The following is a 7,950-nucleotide window of genomic DNA, read 5'->3' as shown; positions in this document are numbered from 1 at the left end:
GCAAGAAAAATAAATGGGCAGAAAAACTATCTGCTGCTTATTTTTTAAAAAATTGGGGATTTTGAGGAAATTCCATAAAACCAGAGGAATGCTTATGTTGTGCCAGTACTCAGAATTCCAGTCAGAGGTCTAGAAAAGAATAAATAATTTTATAAAATACCAAAGACAGATATATAGTTAACACCAGTAAACATGACTACAGAAAATAATCCTGCTCAGGATTAGATTTCTTTTTTTTTAAACAAATTTCACAAACAAAAGTTTGGTTTTGTTTGTGACAAGATTTACAGGTGTTGTCAGAAAAGATCAGTGTGGGTAAAATGTAGATTTTCTTGATCGTTTTGATTTTTTTTCGGCGAGGAGGTGCAAGAATAGTTGACTGAAATGGTCTGGTTATATTTGTGTAGGAGGTAAAACAAAATGATGTGGCCTCATACTCCAGTGCTGTCATTAATACTGAAACAAACTGTGAGAAGCTGTTAGAACAATGGAGGAATTCCTTTTGTGACATCAGCTCTGACCCTACAAGGTGACTTTATTCAGCCAGTTTAATAGGATTATTTACCAGTGTAAAATTATTCAATATTTACATAAATGTTTACAGGATCAGAATTTAAAATGGCACATTATTTCTTGGTATTGACATGTGCTTCTACTCCAGTCTGCTTTTGCCGAACGGAATCTCAAAACTGCTTTTTGATCTTGGTGGTGAGTAGGAGGAGGGAAGGCAGCAACTCCAGTGGCAGGAGAGTGATCCAGTTCTGTCTGCTGAAAAGACAAATTAACAGTTTTTCAGACAGCTTCATTTGAAATTCTGCCAGGCAATTAATTTATTTATTCCTTTCCTTTTTATATTATGTACATTTTTTTTAAAAACAAAAGTCCAGTATTTTGAATGCAGCAAGCTGCTAACAGATGACAAGAATAGTTCTTCGACACGTACAAAAGTGTGATGGAATAGAACGGTATGAACTGTATTTGCTGTGATGTGTTCTGGGTGGGACGCTGGCCATGTTTTAAAGAGTGCATTTGCAGATGGAGACTCTGGCTGTGAATGAACACTTTTCCTTGAAGGGTCGGTCCCTCCTCCAGGTGGGGATAAAGAGCTATTTTAGCTCCAGAAAAAGCTGTTGGGACTTAATGGCAAAGCTTCTGCGGTGTGTTTACTTAGCTATAAAAGTTATGGGTATGATTGCCAGAAGTTAAGGAAACAGTGGACCTGATGTATTTTCGGTAGGTGATAGAACTGGAGAAGGAAAACAGCCATAAATAAATGATTGGGTGAATAAGTGGAAACAGAACAATGGAGGTGCTTGGTAGGGATGGCTCAGTAACACTTGTGCAAGTTAATTAAATAGCTGCATGGAAGAAATGTATCAAATTATTTTAAGAACTATGGGAACTGCTGAGGAGAACTGTGGAATGACAGTCGATTTATATTTATAGGTCTGTTCTGGAGCCTACTGAAACCAATGGTATAGGTCCATTATCACTCTTACATATAGCATTTTCAAATGTATATACCAGGATTGTATATGTATTTTTTCCCATTCTGCAGATGGAGAGACAGAGGCCAAGAAGAGTTGTGTCACCTGCTGATATGCCACTTACCTAGGTTTCCTTTTTTCCTTTCTTCCAACCTATAGCTGTCTTGAAGGCATGGCAACAAGAAGGGCTTTTGTTTTGTTGGTATGTTTTTCCTGAGAGGAATATTCCTGAGCTAGTTGGAGGTTGAGCTGTTTTCTAAAAGTATGAATTCCATTCAGTAATCTGCTTTGGTGCTTGCTCTATGTTATCATTCATTGTGTGAGAGGTTTCTGTTAGGCAAAGAAGGGGCTAACTTCAGCCATACTAACACTTCTAGGTAGCTTCAAAAGTAAGCCAGCGTTTTGTCACCTTGCTGTAATCACTACAGCATTACAGTTTCAATCAAACTCTACAGAGGTAATTAAGTTCATACAATTGACATAAAAATGAATGCCTCAGTAGAGCACAAGCAATTTGTGCATACTTGAGTGAGCTAATACAACACTCTACCAGAAAATCCACTAGGAAAAGAGACTCTAAATCCTCTGATGGCAGCTTGCACCATTACTGATAATCAGGTTAAACATTTGGGATATATAAGAAAATAGACTTGTGTGGTTCTGGTGCTTGCAATACTGTCTCTGGAGCTCATACAACCTTGTTTTCTGAAAGCAGTACTAAAAAACTTCAAATTAAATCGTATGGGGCCTCCACTGCATTTTACAGACTTCAGTGGGGAGTTTGGGTACAGGAGTATTACATCAACGCTTTAGTAAGTGGTGTACCTACTTCAAAATGAAGCAGTGTTTGTAGTGAAAGATGCCATTTTTTATAGCCAATGATATCAGAGGGACAAACAGACAAACTTTTGGGCACTCTAGCTTCTCTTGAAGTCTGACTCAGATGCAGCAATCCACAAGTCCAAGCTGGAAACAAGTTACTGTAACTTTAGCCTGATTATTTTAATCAATGAATCTGAGAGAAAAAGATAAGTTAGAAGTAATCTAATTTAAAGAAACAGCATAGGTTTCTGATAAATTAGACAGACCTTATTGCTTGTGCAGGATTAATTTCTCTTCCTGTAAGAATAGGTTAGAGTGTCATAATAGTGAAGAACTGTCAAATGTGTTCTTTTGGCTGGAGAATTGTTTGGGTGTTCATATGTCAGGGTGGATGAAATGATTAGAAAACATAGAGTCTGTTCAGCTGTGAAGGGAGCAAAACCAGACTACCAGTTAATAAGAATTCAGCTGGAACAGACCCTGGAGTCATATAGGTGAGGAGAAAAGGGGAATTTTCAGAACTGTGATAATGTTTCTGGTCCAACTGAAGCAACTTCTCTTTCCAAAGCTGTTCAGCTCATGCAGACATCGATGTTATGCTGTCGCTAACATGCAAAGACCTGCTAAGGCTGTAAGTCAAGGTTTCACATGGATAAAGATGAGATTTCCTTTGTAGTCTGAGAAAACATTAACCCATTCATTGTATGTAAGGGCTTCTCTTCTGAATGAAGCGTCAGCAGGCTCGCAGGATGTGTTTAACCATTGCAGGGCAATGTATCCGCATGTCTGCCTACTTTTAGTGTATAGATCTTTGAGCAGTCTATTGTATGTTTAATTTATTTAGCCAGGACAAAAATTTTAAATATTTATCTTCTCTCTCAGGGTAAATAAATACATATCTAGTACCAGGATCTTACAGAAAACTATAGATTCTCAAAGGATAGGACTTTCTACAGATTCATCTTAGGATTATAAAAATTCATCCTTAAGAAATATAAGGCTATTGAACTTGTGCACTACTGATGCCAGGATACTCTCAGGCAGAAATGGAAGGCTTCATAGAAACGTTGCTCTAGCTTATCTCTTACGTTGCAGTTCTTTTATTAGATCAGAGAGCATTTTCTTTGTCTTTTAATATAAAGTAAAAATTTGCAGTAACTCTTGGTTTGAAAAAAAATCCAGAAACGGGACAGTGGTGCATTGGAATGGGTATCTGCTGAAATGTGTAATCTCAAGGGCTTGGTGGAAAGCAACAGGACTGCAGGGAAAACTGTTCTTTGAAGTCTTGCATCATATACAAGAGGGAGAGAAAAAAAGCACAGTTTTTTTACATATCAGTTAACTTCTATTGGGGTATATGCATTAATTTCTGCTAATGATTACTGCAAATTTGTTACATTTTTGCCTAGCTTCTGCAAACAGAGATTGCTTAAGATGTTGCATGACAGCATGGTAACAGTAGTTCCAACTCCAGCTTGCCTCCCACAGTCTTAAGAGTACCTTAAATCAGTGGTTCTCAGCCTGTGGTCTGCGGATCCCTGGGGCACTGCGATGTTGTCACAGGGGGTCCGCGAAGGCTGAAAGCAGGGGTGGGGAACGTCCAGCCCAGAAACATTTGGTCTGGCCTGTGGCAAGCACTGCACCTCCTTTTCCCACAGCCCCCTCCCCTCAATGCTCCTCTCATACTCCAGCCCCCTGCCCGCCACGCCTGCGCCCTGATGCGCTAGTATATTCAGTGCTAGTATGGTTGGTGGGACCCGCTTTAACTGGGTGGTTTTTCTCTTAAAGACATTTTCTTAACCCAACGGCCCTCTTTAGGGCCACAACAGGGCTGAAGTCTGTTCCTCCAAGTGGTGGCCCTGGACCCATAAATGAAAATATATGGTGACTGAACACAGACAAACAAGAGGGGAGGTGAGAAGAATTGTAAAAACTTTTCATCAAATTTTAATGTAGAAATTGGCATCAAATTTGGAATTAGCACGTTAAAATACCATAAAATGGGCCATTTGAGCAAGAAGAGTGTTGATGCTATTATTTTAAATTCATAGGCAGTCATTGCAATAAAGATATTATAATAGGAGCATGTGCATTAACAGAACATTAATTCTCTCCAAATTTGAAGACCCTTCATGAGAAAATGGAAATAAGTATTTGATGCAGTCTAGTGCTTTAAATCTTGAATTAAGTCTTGGTGGTCTGTGGCCACAAAAGATATTTAAAGGGGGTCTGTGGTGAAAAAAAGGTTGAGAACCCCTGCCTAAAGAATAGCCTGATTTAATAAGCGGTGTATGTTGTGCCTTTTTATGTGTACTTTGAGTTTTGCAACTTTAGCAGTCCCATTTTGAAAATGATCTTCTCCATACAAAGTGCTAGAAATTTGTTTTTAATTAAAACTGGATTTCTTTCATAATCACATGAATCCAGAAGCCTGAGGCATAAGTAATCTCAAAATTTCAAGACTTGCAATAAAATATGAGTACTGGTGACAGTGTATAAACATAATGCATTATGCAGGGAGCTAAAGCAACTCTTGGATCAAGAGTCTGAGGAAGTATGAATACACTACTACTGAAACTACTTTCTGAGTTTTGCTTTATTAATATAGGGGTTGAGGTCTGGGATTTGGACTTCGAGAAGTAAAGCAACATTTAATGTACCACTTTCCATTCTAGTTGCTGGTGATCCATATTCTGATTTTCAGTTTAGCAAGCTTAGCCTGGGGGGAAAACCACTTCGTTCTATTTGTGCGAAGCTTTTTCCTGTTGATTTTGAAGGAAAGGGTGCTTCAAGCTGATAACTATGGTTTCATTCTGTTTCTAGATATTTCCCCATATTTCTAAAGTGAGATCTTGATGCAGTAAGATAAGCATGAATTAGCTCAGCATTTACTAATACTTGAAGTGTGCAATTAGAGCTCTGTTTGCTATTTATACTTTGCCAAATTGACGTTCCTTTTTCTCAGTTCACCAGGTTTCTGCAAAATGCCATTGACCACAGTGTCACCTTTTCTTATTTGAGTTGCAGTTCTATACTCAGGGCTAGACGTGGGCACTGTGAAGAAGGGGGATTGCCTTTATATGGATATTGTGCATACTGCACCGTATAGCCCTAAAGGGAGGAGTGGGCTCCCTATGAAATGCTCCTCTAACTGTGGACTTTGTTACAGAGCCCCAGATCCACCTCTACATTCTGTGCATTTCCAGCTGTAGAGTCTGGGCCTTACAGAGAGAATCTGACGTATGTCAGGTAATCATTGTTCTCAGAACAAATGCCTTATTGTGTTCCCACACATTTCCTAGTGTCTTCCTAACTACATGATATGATATTTAACAGTGTGGTGGAGAAGCATCTGTCCCTCCACAGCAGAGACAGTGATATTCCTTGCTAGTCTGTGCTGGCTACAAACAAATGTGATTGCTCTTTCTGTGTGCCTGAAAGGCAGCTTCTCCGTCTACAGGATTTGTTGTAGGTGAGTTTTCCCAAGGATCCTATATAGCCATCACCATGGCAAGATGTCCTTGGATTAGTTTAGTATCCATGTCCTTTTATAACCCCAGTACTCCAAAAACCCCTAAACAAGTAAATGCACCTCTAAGCTGCTTAATAAAAGGAAATATAATAAAGAATAAATAATAGCCTTAGGAAGGGAGGCAGTTCAGAGCCGTAATATGGATGCACTAAGCTGTAGCTGGTTGGTTTTGTGACTGATACAGTATTTCATGTTATTTTTATCCTTCCAGTTAAAACCAGATACTGCTGTTCTTAAAGAGCAGTGAATCTATTTAATGATACCTTTAATAATCTCCTCTTTCCTTTTGAAAGCAGTATTTGGGAAACAGAATGTCTCTCCCACTAATGGCTGTCTGCCAACTGGCTTTCATCTTTGTCCTTTCTGATTCTGCAGTCATTTACCCATGTGAAGCATTTGCTCTTAGATCATGCAGTTTTTAGCTCTTGGCAGTCAAGATGAGAGAAATCAGTGTAAATTGCTGGGGTGAGTGACCAGAAGGTGACAGTCAATAACCTTGGATATTGGGTGCTTCAGTCTGAGAGCAAGATGAAGCATGAGTGAATGGAAAACTGCACAGAGCTCATGAAGGAGGATCGGCTACAGAACCTCAGAAAATAATATTAAAAAGAGCAAATAAAGAAGATCCTCTGAGGTAGAAAGGAATTATTTCTTGAGACTCATGTAAGAAGCTTCTGTGAATACTGAACAGGACTCTGGGTCTGCAGAAACCAGCAGAAGAACCTGGGTTGACCTCAATACTGGGAGATCATTGTCTTCAAAGCTATTTGCCTGTGGACATTTTAAGATAAGGACTAAGGAAGCTATGTATTCTCTGACAGAAGTTTCTTTAAGTGAAAGCATCTGCTATTGAGCAGCTTAAGGAAGGAGAGCCTTGAAATGGCTCCTGGAATTCATTTGCTTACACAGTGGTGTAGATCAACACCACTGTGGTTTGGGACTAGGCTCCCTGATACATGAAGGAGAGACACTTTATTTTGACTCTACCAGATCCAAGTGCTCCAAGTCAGGTGAGCATTCATGAGGGCTTTTCAAGAAGGTGTTGATTCTAGATTTTTTAAAAATTCTTGTGCAGCATCCCAGAGAGAAACATTATATATTGCACACCTTGGAATAAAATTACAGAAGTTGGCATTACTGCTGGTCAGCTGAAAGGACGGATGGAAAGGACTATGAGCAGATTCTCTTCATCCTGAGACATCTTTCTACTAGAAGAATATAGATTCAGTTACTATAGACTTCCAGTGAAATATTTGGAGTATATTTGTATTTGACCTGGAAATTAAAATCTGTCATAGATAATTGCTTCATGTAAGTTTGAATATTGCCTTTGAGCTTGGACTCTGAATCCCTTTGAGTTTGTGAGGTGGCTGCTGTTGATTTGACTTGGTCTCCCCTCAGGTGCTCTCTAGAAAATTCAGCAGTGCATTTCAGAACTTCTTCTGGTGTTGATTCACCTTTCAAAGCTTTACACAGGTTTACTCCCCACTCTCTTTTCTTTATTTGACCTAGCTGTGTGGGAGACCACAGATTTGCATGTAGATGTTTACAGAAAATGGCCTGGACATTTGTATTCAGTTAAAAACACTTTTAAAGATAGTTTGGACTGATATGATCTTTAATTTCTTTTCAGAAGCTGACACTTTCTTGTTCCCTGAAAATGGAAGATGGATGTGTTTCTTTGCAGTACAAGAGAAATTACGTTTTGAAGCTGCTTTGCTAGTGGTGCATTTTGAATGCATCAGATTTCCCATTATTCATTATTTGCTGCTTTAATTTTTTATTTTTATTTTTTCTTGTTTCAAATGCCCAAGTCTGTAAGAAATATTGTCACAATAAAATTTCACAGTCATATGAGAGTGGTACTTGCATAACGTTAGAACGGAATTAAGAGTTTCTGCTTTGGAATGCAGAGCCAAGCATTCAACAGCATTTGGAATGTTGAGATGAAAAAAAATGTCTTGGAACAGGCTGTTCTCATCCTGAACCAGATTTCTTGGTGTATTTCCAGAAGTAGTGAACATAACTGTGAAATGGGACCCAGAAGAAAAATTTGGGACCCAGTAGGACGTGACCTCTTCTTCTGTTGCTTTGCTCCTGGTGGTGGTA

The 7,950-nt window shown here is 38.9% G+C and overlaps 1 long non-coding RNA gene across 1 annotated transcript; it reads left to right on the top strand.

Annotated features, from left to right (window-relative positions):
- Window positions 1–6,298: 6,298 nt before the first annotated feature.
- Window positions 6,299–7,692, top strand: LOC141951297 (uncharacterized). The gene is made up of 2 exons (XR_012631315.1): window positions 6,299–7,152; window positions 7,475–7,692. It is a non-coding gene; the product is annotated as an uncharacterized LOC141951297 (long non-coding RNA).
- Window positions 7,693–7,950: the final 258 nt, after the last annotated feature.

This window comes from Strix uralensis, chromosome 17 (assembly GCF_047716275.1).
Source record: "Strix uralensis isolate ZFMK-TIS-50842 chromosome 17, bStrUra1, whole genome shotgun sequence".
NCBI classification, from domain to species: Eukaryota; Metazoa; Chordata; class Aves; order Strigiformes; family Strigidae; genus Strix; species Strix uralensis.
This window is presented reverse-complemented; position numbering and strand designations above follow the sequence as displayed.